The sequence below is a fragment of the Polistes dominula genome, unplaced genomic scaffold (assembly GCF_049000335.1).
Source record: "Polistes dominula isolate Pdom_NZ unplaced genomic scaffold, Pdom_raw_medaka contig_73, whole genome shotgun sequence".
NCBI classification, from domain to species: Eukaryota; Metazoa; Arthropoda; class Insecta; order Hymenoptera; family Vespidae; genus Polistes; species Polistes dominula.
In genome coordinates, this window is record NW_028300951.1 from 5,989,162 (window position 1) to 6,001,877 (window position 12,716).

General features: G+C 28.5%; 1 long non-coding RNA gene across 2 annotated transcripts in view; it reads left to right on the top strand.

Annotated features, from left to right (window-relative positions):
• Positions 1-5,525, top strand: part of LOC149032672 (uncharacterized) — a 32,894-nt gene extending 27,369 nt beyond the window's left edge. For both annotated transcript variants that reach the window (XR_016176399.1, XR_016176400.1), the window contains one exon: positions 3,153-5,525. This is a non-coding gene — a long non-coding RNA (uncharacterized LOC149032672). The remainder of the gene's footprint in view (positions 1-3,152) is intronic.
• The last annotated feature ends 7,191 nt before the right edge of the window (positions 5,526-12,716 follow it).

The following is a 12,716-nucleotide window of genomic DNA, read 5'->3' on the forward strand; positions in this document are numbered from 1 at the left end:
TAGAGAAAGGGAGAAAGAATTAAAATTTTAATTTACTTAAGATGATATTTAGTTATAATTATCACTATATTAAGGTATTTTTCTATAGAAATCATTTTATTTCTATGATAGTAAAATATTCTTTCTTATGTAAAATAAGAGTTGAAACATATTCGAAATTTATTCGTTTTACGGTAGCATAAAAGCCAACGAAATATGCATTTACATAAGCAATGAAAGAAGTTCATGGTATGTAATCCAACGGAATGTAAGTTATCCACCCATTCACATCAAGAAAAAAAGCCTTTGAAAAATATTCTAGAGCTATATATATATTAACATTGTGGAAAAATTTTTATTCGATTTTATGATACTTTTATTCACATAAATGGTTTCTTTTGATTGTAGCAACTCTTTCGAAAATAATAACTCTTTTTTGAAAATGGTTCACCAAAGTATTAGATATATGATATCTTTTATAATAATCACAATAGTTATAATAATAATAATAATAATAATAATAATAATAATAATAATAATAGCTGCAGCAACAATATCATTCAATTTTTTAATTTTTATTTTTATGGAATCCGGTGAAAGGAAATGAGAAAATATAAGTAGAAAGATATTCGCTATTCTTAAAGCTTTGCCTTTTTAAAACGTTTCTTTTCTTAAAATGAAGGAAGAAAATGAAAAGATAGGAAAGAAATAAAAGAATAAAAAAAATAGTAAAAAAGTAAGGATTTGGTTATATATTTTTGTTTGTTTGGCTAGATAATTTTCGTTTTACACGGTATTATTAGAATACGAATTTGTTTTCATACCCATTTGGGAATTAGGAAATCCCTGTGCAATATAATTTGTAGATTCAAAAGTCGTGTTTTTTTTACAGTTTTTATTTCAAGTATTTTTTGTGTTTAATATTTTGGAATATTATGATTATTTCGTTTTTAAAAATTTTATCGATTATCTGAGATTTAGTAATCAGTTCTGTGAAAAATTAATTGTTTTTATAATAAACAGGTTCTCCTAGTCTAACTTTCTAATCTTCTTCTTCTTGTTAACAAATTTTGAACCATCTTCAGTAGAGTTATTATGGTGCAGGTGTTTCACTTTAGATTTGGAATAAGAAATGAGATTATTATAGACAAGAACTAGGCATCCAAGATATTGTAAGATAGACGAGATTGTGAAGGAAACTAGTAATGGATTATATTGTCAGGATTGGCTTAGAACGATTAAGTAAAATGAGCTGTAGTATAAAACCGGTAAAACCAAATCATCCAAGAGTTCGAACAAAAGTTGTACGTCAGTTTAATATCTTACATCGAGATACTTAAAAAAAAATATATAAATTGTTTTATACATTTTGAACAATATCTATATTAAATTACTCAAAAAATTAGTGTCGAAATGATTTTTTAAGAAAAATTTATTCAAATTGAATCATTTTTCATATATAATGATTTATATTTCGAAATGATATAAAATAAATAAAATTGATACGAATTTTAAAAGAAATAAATGTTACGCGGATTTTCATTAATTTAAAAAAAAAAAAAAAACAAGAAAATATAAATCTGTCGTTTTCGAGCGAATCGGTTCTTCTTTCCTTTTTAAAAGTTTAATACAAATCTGAATTTTTTGTAGAGTACTTTTTTGAGAAGAGGAAGAAAAAAACTAAAAAGCCTGTTACGTGGGTGCTTAGTTGTATTACTTTGAAATGTATATCCCTGCAGAACGTACGATCATAATGTCACAAGTTTCTCCTTAAGGTTATACATCGAGTAATCGACCGGAAGTGTCTGCCCTTAATCACGCTCGATCTACCCTTCTTGCATTTTTAATGAAGCTCCAACGGGCATAGCTAACCCCTCTCGTTTACTTTAACGTGCCACCAGTTTTCTATCGATCTAATCGGAATTACATTACATCATCGACGTTAACACGAATATCACGCGAATAGACCTACCGATTTTTTCTCTTCTTTTCTTTCTAGTTTTATGTAAGAAAAAAAAAGAAGAAATTGAAACAATGGTTTTTTTTATACATTCAAAAAAAGAAAAACAAAACCTACAAATAGAGAGAGAGAGAGAGAGAGAGAGAGAGAGAGAGAGAGAGAGATTACATTTTAATATTTATTATAATATATTATATATTTTGTATAATTTTATTATAGGAAACTTTTCAACGTTTTTTGTTTGCAGAATCTACTTTTAAAAATATTCGATATATCGCGTTTGTCTCAAAAAAAGAAAAAAGAAATGAAAAAAGATAAAGAATATTAAAAATACTTCTTGCGTCGAAGTATATAAAAATATTTTTTTTTATTTGTGGCAAACTCGCGCGACGAAGCACGACAGATGTTTCCAAATTTTTCCAAATTTATCTTTTTGAGAAAATATTTAACGGGCGTTAAATAAAATCACATTTATCGTTGTATATACGGTGTCATCGATTAACTACCAACATAGAAAGGGGTATAAAAAAATAGAACTTAAATTTGACACTGGAAAGTTATGATCAGTAGAAAGAAAAATTTACTCTCGGCGTCTCTTTCGTGTGTGGAAACAAATTTTTTCGTACGAAAAAAAAAAAACGAAAAAAGAAAAATGAAAAAGGAAAAAAAAATAAAGATAAAAAGTATAAAATAAGGTGTAAAAATATTTTCCTAATAATATGTGCACTCCACCTACGCAAGGTATTTCAATTTAACGATATAAAAAAGGAAAAAAGGCAGGAAGGAAGGAAGAAAGGAAGGAAGAAAGGAAGGAAGGAAGAAAGGAAGGAAGGGGAAATATATAATACTTGTAGGTTACCTAGATTAATTCTAGAAATAAGTTTGATCTATAAGTAAAGATTCCATGAGGTATTCGAATATCGATCCTTTTATCTTCGAAGTTGTTAATCTTCTTGAGAATGTTTTCTCTATGTGTGTGAGTATAAAAGAGAAAGAGAGAGATAAAGTAAGAATATTGCAGTTAACCCGCCAGTAGCACGCACAGTCGTCCATTTACCTTTCTAACCATGCGAATGTATTCAAATTCCAGGCTGAAAATTTAGGATGACAAGTGCTTTAAAATACGATCCCGTCTGACGTAAATTCGTACTTTGTCGTCGTTGTCGTTGTCTTTGTCTTTGTCCTTTGTGTTTGTCTTTGTCTTTGTACGTAGTTGTCTACCAACCTGATGCGTGAACAGCTGTAGCAGCAGCAGCAGCAGCAGCAGCAGCAGCAGTAGCAGTAGCAGTAGCAGTAGCAGTAGCACAAGGAAAATCTATTACGTGTAGGAAGTATTAAAGAAGGAGGATCGCAAATTTCTATGTAGCTTTTTCACCCGACCGGTAAGCTCGAAATAAACCTCGGTAGATTTTATTTTAAATTTTATATTGGGTCGTGGAAGAAGGAAGAGGAAAATGGTGGAGGCGGTGGTGGTGGTTGGGGAAGGGATTAAAAAAAATGTTGTCTTATTTTCATATAATAATTGTTTTTTTTTTGGGTCTTTATTTTTCATTTGGTTTTTTTTCCTCGAGATGAGAAAATAACTTTTTTTGTTAGCGAACGAGTATTGAAACTTTTTATTTGTTTGTTTTTTATTTTAGAATGCAAGAGAGTTGTATTGCCCGGCGGATTCGATTAGTATTATTTGAATGAGTTATACGATTTTGTAGCAGTTTGCTGGGAAATTACGAAAAAATATTTTTCCTGATTCGCAATATATTAATTAAATAAATTATAAATATAGTAAGAGAGGATGAAACTTTACGAGGTAATTTTCAGGACGGTTGATTTTATTTTATTTTTTTTCTCACAAATTCGTTTTCCTTTATTCACTATTAGAATGGATAAGAATTCATTGTCATTAGTCGAAAATATGTCTGATTTGAAATAGCGAATTTACGAGTACGCGAGTATGCTCTTATACTTGTGTGACTATTACGATGGGTATGTTCCCGAATTTTATTAGAATTGGATTGAATGTGTAAGGGTGCTGAGAAATTTTTTCATTTTCCTTTTTTTTTTCATCGAGGGGTAATGTATGAGCAGTATTTCCCAACTTGTTACCTCTTTGCGATACGAATATTTTATTTGGAATATTTAATTTTAAATACTAGAATTATCTCTGTGTGTAAATTTTAAATATAAATTATTTTGTGGAAGAAATATTAATTTTTATAGTAATATATATATATAACTTTAATATTTATAGTTTTTATTTAACAAAGTATGGAATCGTAGCTCGTAGATTGAGAAATACTGTTTTACGAGTAATAAAAGAAAAAATTAATGAGAATTAATGAGAATCCTAATAAATATATTTAATAAAATATAATATAATATAATAATGTAATATATAAGCAAAACATATAAAAATATAATAAAATAAGGTTATTGTGTTAATACATGTAGAGTATAATAAATAATTAAATATAAGAGAATAAAGAATACTATTATCCAAAAATTAAAAAATTCTGTGATATAGGAGATAAATAAAAATAAATAAGAACTTTAATTTAATTATATATGTACATATTAGAATTTTATTTTTTATTTCATAAATAAATAGAAAAATAGAATGAGAGAGAGAGAGAGAGAGAAAGAGAGAGAGAGAAAGATGAAAGTAAATGGAACGTTTTCAGGCTCGTTATACTCGCTTCGATAATAATCATCTATCGATAAGTGTGGTATATCGTACATATTCACTATACATATAATATATGTTTATAGGTATATACAATAATTCTGTATATTTTGCAATCGAGGAACGATAATTGCCACAATGAAACCGAAATCGCATGATACTTCTATCGTGGTAACGTTCAATCGGCCATTCTCTCTCCTCCACCACCCCTTTCTTTCAACGAAACGAATACATCTGGCTAATTAATAGGTGTCCCTCATTAATCTATCCTATAGTCAAAGCGTGTATACCCTGCACAATCATATAATACATTATGATATTTCGTATTATACATATAATACATTATCATACAAAAGTATTGAGATCGATAACGTAAATTCACAATCAGAGAGAGAGAGAGAGAGAGAGAGAGAGAGAGAGAGAGAGGGAGAGAGAGAGAGAGAGAGAGAGAAAGAAAGAAATAGAATATTTATTTATAATGAAAAAAAAAGAATGGATGCCTTTAGAAGAATAATCAGAGTCAAATTGATTCGTAAACGAAAACTAACAAATACCATCTTTTATACATTTTGTATTAATTATTATTTTCTTTTCTTTTTTTTTTTTTTTGTTTCCAATTGTTTGCGTTTCATTAAAACTCGACATTATTTTTAATAACATGTTCCGCGTATTCTGGCAATTAGTTTATCGAGTACTTTTTTTTTTTATTATTATTTGAATATTTTTCCATGCCAAAGATGGTACAGTAGGAAAGTTCATTTTGAATAATTTGTTATTAATTGGATGTAAAAGTGTATATAAAAGGATTATGGATATAAAAATATGCTGAAATCTTTTCAATTATCATTCAACTTGTTAATATTTGATGAAGCAGTAATAAATAGTTTTGAAATCGGTTGGTTTTTTATTCGATTATTATTGTAAGATTCGTGAAAAAAAACTGGACCGCTGGACCGACTGGACCGGGACTCGAACCGCGGATCTTTCGCTTTCCGGGCGACTGCTCTTTAACCAATTGAGCTATCCAGGGCCCACCGACCAGTTCCCTTCCACGAATGCTTATCAAGTTTGGCATGGAGGCGCTCGTCCCACATTATGGAAATTAGCAAGAGATTTCAATGTTTTTGGAAGGTAATATATCTATAGATTTGTCCTCTCTCTCTCTCTTTCTCTCTCGTTTTGATTTTATCGGTATTAGGGCTTTTAAATGAAATTACACTTTGAATTAGCTTGTTAGATCAATACGTTTGAATTCTAAATGCATATATAGATGTTTCTCGATAGTTTCATTACTTGTTTCTTTGACTGATGATCTTTGAACTTGTTCAAAGAGAGAGAGAGAGAAAGAGAGAGAAAGAGAGAAAAAGAGAAAGAGAAATTCATAGTTTCTGTTACAAAGTAAATACGTAAATTATAGATTTCTAATTAATTATTTATATATCTTATTTTAATTTTATTGATATTACTGTAATGATAATGTAAATGAAATTGTATTTCCAATGAGATTTGTTACGAGATCAACAAATGATCTCGTAATTATGGTAATACATTAATGTTTAAAATATTTAAATATATTAACAGTTATTTATATTAATAATAATAATAATAATATAAAATAAATTGTAAAATCAATAAATCCAAAAAATCAATATAAATATATTTTTGATAATATTAAAAATGGTATAAATATCGAATAAATTACAAGATAAAATTTTTATTTATTTAATTGATGAGATATTATAGAAGTATATTATTAAATTAATTTTTTTTACTTATTTTTAGTCCACTGACCTAATTGCCGATACAATTATTAGTATTCTAATTAAAAAATATGTAAATATATTTCAATAATTTGAATAGATATCTCATTAATAATCTTCCTTGTCATGCTCGAAGAGAAGAATAATAAAAGGAAAGAGAGAGAGAGAGAGAGAGAGAGAGAGATTGATAGTTGCATTAAAAAACGAAATAAACAAATAAATAATTGATTTCTATTCAATTACGATATTATCAGATAAGATTAATTCATCTGATGATTAATGAAACGTGTAAATTTTCTTTCGTTTTTTTTTGTCTCTTTTGGACGATAATCTATACCACCCACCTAACCTTGAAAATATTAATTTTCTTATAACAAAAAATATTAAAAAAATGCAGAACAACCCCCTCCCCCTTCTTGTAAAGCAGCTCTTGAATAAGAACATCGTTCGTTGTAACTATCAATATTGTAGTGTACGTCAGAGAAGTCCTCTTTTCTTTTTTACTTTACCTCCTTTTTGTTCTTCTTTCTCTTCTTTCTTTTTTTATCTAGAGGAGAACAGTTCGCGGATGACCGAGCAGAGGATATCAGAGAGAGATGATGAGATACTCGTCGCGAACGTTATCCATCTTTTTTATCTTTTTTTCTCCCTTTTCTTCTTTATTCTTTATTCTTAACTATCATTATTATTATAATTAATATTATTATTATTATCGTCATATCCAATGACCACCCTCAGCAAAAATATTATCATGGTTAACGAGAATAGAAGGACCAGTTCACGGTGAATTTATATCTTCTACTTAGTCATCGTGTAATTGGGTGTAACAAAATAGTACATTGTAACTTGACAAGATTATCTTCTAACCTAAGAGAGGGAGAAAGAGGGAGAGAGGGTAAAAGAAAAAGTATCTTGTCAAGTTTTAACATATCGTCTCGTATCGTTTATTTATGGGGATGTTTCTATTACAATGTGTAAAAGAGTGTGTATTCTATACATATTCTATATTGTTTTTCTTCCCCCTTCCCGTATTATATTCTTAAAAATTTGATGTAATGAATTAATTACTAATTCAATTAATATCATCAAAGTTATGAGATCATGAAAACATTTATCAACAAAACACGAAGAAACTTTATTCCCATTTGTTGAATATAATATTCTAAAATCATCCCCTGTTTGCACGCTATTTTATCATACACACGTCAACCTTGTTTATTTGATACATGTACAAATGATTATAACATAAATTGTTTAGGTGAATTTTGTCTATTTAGAAAAATCAATGAAAATATTATTTCTTTCTATGAACTGTGCGAAATAGGTTTCCAAGTATCAGTATATGATAATTTATGTTTGTAACGTTATAGTCTGTTCAATATATTCTAAAATTATTCTCTCCTTACATGATACTAGCAATCCTATAAGTCTTGTTTAATTGGTACATGTATAAGATAACATTATAAATTGTTTAAATGTATTTTTTTCTATTTAGGAAAATCAATGATAATATTATTTTGTTTTATATATAAACTTGTATGTGAGATAGGTTTCTAAGCGCATCAGTTTATGATAACTTATACTTGTAACGTTATAAACGATCATCAAATGTCAATAGTAAGATGAGAATGTGAAACTTTGCTGAATTCAAAGCCCACGATGTTTCTGTATCGTCGTTTCATTAGATACGTAAAAGCAGTTAGACCACTAGTTTCATGATAACGCTTATTGATCAAAGACAAGGACAAGTGGGATGAGGTTAAAGCGTAGAGAGAGGAGGAAGGAAAGGGTAGGAAAACGAAGGGAAGAGAAAAGAGGACTGGTTAGAAGAAAGGAGGGGAGGGGATGAGGTAGAAACATTGGAAGGGAATCGAAATACACATTTTTCATTTTATGATGGACGACGGGAGTTGAACTTTGACGAAAGAAAAATATCAGAGTTAAAATATATAAAAAAATAGAAAAAGGAATAATCGAACGAGAAGTCCCTCAACGAGAGAATTTATTTTTCCGTTCGAAAAAGGTAAGGAATTTTTCTTTCATTTTATTTTATTTTATTTTATTTTATTTTCTCTCAACACTTTTCTACCCTTTCTACCCTTCTATCCTTCAACAAAGATCCCAACGTCAGGAAGTTGGTTTTGTTAGTTGAAGAAGTTGCATTGAAGAACGCGTGGTTCTATTGAAATCAATTTTACAGAAGTACGGGTAAAGGGTTTATTGGTATGTACGTTTTTATATTATCGAAGGAAAATAGGAACGAATTTACGTTGAAAATCATTTCATATTAGTAATAGTAGTGGTTAGTTTAAGAAATATTGATTTTATGATATTAATACCTGCCCATTCATGTTCGTTAAGTTATTATATAAAATAATTACAAAATCAAATAAAATAAAAATAATAATTTATACAAATTTCTAAATTATTAAAAAGATTTTTCTTTTATAAGTTATATATAAAGTCAAATAAATTAAAAAAGTAGAAATGTTGATATACTTGAAATTAAATAATAAAATGATAAAATGTGCTAATTTTTTTACACACATATACACTTTTGTTTTAGATAATACGTACATATAATATGATCATTATATACCAAGCACTATTACGAAACATTATTATACATATATAATATATTAAATTTATAAAAAGAGAAGAAAAACAAAAAAAGAAATCTGTCTATATAGGTATATGTATTTTTATCATCCAGGGTATTTAATGGTAACTCGTTCACGTGAAAAGCCAACATAAAATCCTGTCGTTTTCTCGTTCAATCCTGGATTTCAATGGTTCACAATCTATGAGAATCGAACATGATGCTATCCACGTTGTAATTACGATCTCTTTGGTTCGATTCGACAGACGATAAAGTGACGTGCATGACGTTGACATACGAACACACACGCATATACACATCCATACATATATTTACACGTGGAACATTTACGATAGTGAACATACTCACGTATTACGATTGAGTGGATTTTACGATACGTAAGAGGATAGGCTATGATTTAGAAATTTGATGATTTTTGGCAACGATGCAATATTTTTAATCTTTGGAAAAACAAAAATTTTTACCATTTATATTTATTTTATTATATTTGTTTGTTTAAAAATTTCAACGTATTTTTTTTTCTGTTCGATTGATAAACCTAATTAACGTAATCTAAGATTCATTAAATAAATTAGCTTTTGGCAAAAATATCGAATATCTTTTTCATTTTAATTTTTAATTTGCTCATGAAATGAATGTTTTTTAAAATTATCAAATGATATACAGTCATATATACAATGATGATATTTTTGGATTAGGTTTTAATAAACCATTTATCCAAAAGTCTGAGTATATTTGTACATATAATTTTAAGAAAATTCGTATTTTTCAAAGAAATGAGTTAACATGCATCTCGTAATTTGTATATATACATATATTCGTCATTAAAATTAATTTTAAATTAATAATTTTGTTTTTTCTTTAAAATTTGTTTCTATACGTTTATTATTATTATTATTTTTTTTTTTTAAGAATAAACAAATATAAGATTGTAAAGTAACGATTAACATTTCAATTTTGTAGAAGAATATAAACTAAGAATATTAATTTTGAACAAGAATTTGGAAATTGATTTTCAAGTTATAAGCATAAATTATGTATACAACCAATCGAGTTTCGATCAAAACTTGATTTAAATTCTTGTGCCCAATTACCGAAGATATAACCTGTCTCGTTTTACTCAGAGAGATTAATTCAAATTTCTACGATTTAGTATTCCGAATATAGGTATTGACGTGAACATTTATATGCAGATTAGAATCTTCTAAAATATTAGATTAGACGATTTCCTTAACTTTAATCGTTTAAATCGGTGTTTTCCAATGAGAAGAACATTAAGAATATGAATGTTTATAAAATGTAATTAAGAATATTATATAACGATTATTACTTAATTAACATTTATTATTCAAGAATTCATACTTAAATAAGGATTTAAAACAATATTTAATTATCCAACAATCAATTATTTAATCTTATAAAATATTTGTCTCTGTTAAAATATTTTTGTATGTATAAATTTGTTCTTTTATTAAAAACAAAAAAATTTATGTTTATTATTCATAATTAATTATACGTCGAGATTTAGGAAGATTAATGAAGAAAGTAACCAGAAAAACGTTAGGTTTTATATCTTGTAACTTTTCGTAAGATCAGACAATTCGAGTTTTTTCTTTTTTGCATTATAACAGATAGAGCAGCGTGTTTTCAAGGATGGTTCTAACTTGGATTAACGCGAAGAGTTAAAAAAAAAAAAGATGGATAGATAGAGAAAGAAAGAAAAAGAGAGAAAGGTAGATAGAGTGAGAGAGATGTATAACAGTGAAAAAGCTTTTCGTACGAGACTTTAGAAAAGTCTGTCGTGACTTTAAAATTCGCGTTTAGTAAAGTTTCTTCGTGTTGTTTTCACCAAAGTAGAAGAAGAAGAAGAAGAAGGAGAAGAAGATTTAAACAACTTCGAGATCAAAAAGAAAGTGGAACGGAAAAGAATGTAGAAGATGAAGAAGGTATAGAAGTAGAAGGAAAAAAGGGGCGGGAGAAGGGTCGAAAAATAAAGGAAAAAATACAAGTAAAAATTATAAAATAAAATGAAGAAGAACAGGGTAAATAAAAAAAGGAAAGAAAGAAGTTATTGGATGAGAAAAAGAAGAAAAAGAAAAGATAAAGGGGTAAAATTTACAGAGAGAGTATTTTTTCGCCATTGACGAAAAACTTTTACCAGAATAAAAAGTTCAACAAAAATGGTCGTCCTCCCTTTTTTTCTGTTTTTTGTTTTCTTTCCTTTCTTGGTCGTTATCACTGGGAGACTTCACGAAAGTCAATTCCCCTTGGGCGCACGAAGTGACATATAATATTAACGCGTGCACAGCTGGTGCAAGCTCGTTTCAAGAAATTTCCTTTTCGTACTATATCGTCACTCGAATCGATCCGTAGTAGTAGTAGTAGTAGTAGTAGTAGTAGTAGTAGTAGTAGTAGTAGTAGTAGTAGTAGTAGTAGTAGTAGTAGTAGTAGTAGTAGTAGTAGTAGTAGCAGCAGTAGTAGTAGTAGTAATAGTTTGAACAACCTTGTTGGCCTTCCGTTGCTACTGCAACTTTCTATTACCCCTTTCGTTTATACTACCATTCTCCTACTTTTCATCCCTCATACCATACCCTACCCCGAAAACCCCTTTACCCAACCCCCTTTCTACTCTTATCACCGATATATTTGAAAACAATTTATCGTCATAAAGGAATTTCATTTATGTTCGGAAAGTGTTTTTTGTACATACTCATACACGGACATCCATGCACACACGCACGTACAAACAATTTGCCACATAGTTTGATTATACATCGTTTGGAAGAAAATTATGAGAAAGAATGTATTATTTTCTATTATTTTATGGTGTATTCTTATCGAGATAGAAAATATAAATATAAATATTGACAATTTTGGTAATCATTTAAAGAGATTTTAAATAAATATTGTTATATTAAGTAAGATTAAATTATTGATCGTCATTTATGCGTGTTAATTAAAAATTTCTGAAAATAATTATTGTACGTGAATATAATTAAAATGTTCATATTAATATATTCGATTTAGGATGAATCAAATATTTGAATTGGTGTTAGAAGTTAAATACCATTTTGGATTGTTTGGAATACAAAATTCTCATTCTATTTGTAGAAACACATACACACACGCATACATATATACATACATAAATGTTAGGGTGATTCGAAAAGGGTGTAACGAAGAAGAGGAGCTTTACAAACAAGCTCTCGTCTCTCGATCATTTATTCCAAGCACGTAGATCGTATAGAGTACTCTGGGTTGCATTGTCGTATGGTATAGTAAACGAAGTAGAAAGGGACCGACAGACAGAAACAAAAATAAAAAGAGAGAAAGAGAGAGAGAGAGAGAAAGAAAACGATAATATCGAATGAATAAGAACAGAAATACAGTGGAGTTTAGGAAATTGGAGGAAGAGGTGAGGTGCATAGGGTGTCTAATTACAAGCTTCGTTAATTAGTTACTCGCAACGAAACGTAGGATACGGAAGTATCTTCCGTAGAGATATAACAAAAAGATACAAACAAAAATGATAAATAGACAGATAGAGTATTTCATTGGTTAAATTTAGAACTCTTACTGTAACTCCTGAATCTTCGGATATTCCAGTTTTGAGTATCCGATTAGGATATCCGAATTACTGGTTTACCTCAGGTACCTAAAAGAATGCATAGTAATCATTTTGACTTAACTGTTTGTAATGATCGTATCTGATAATAT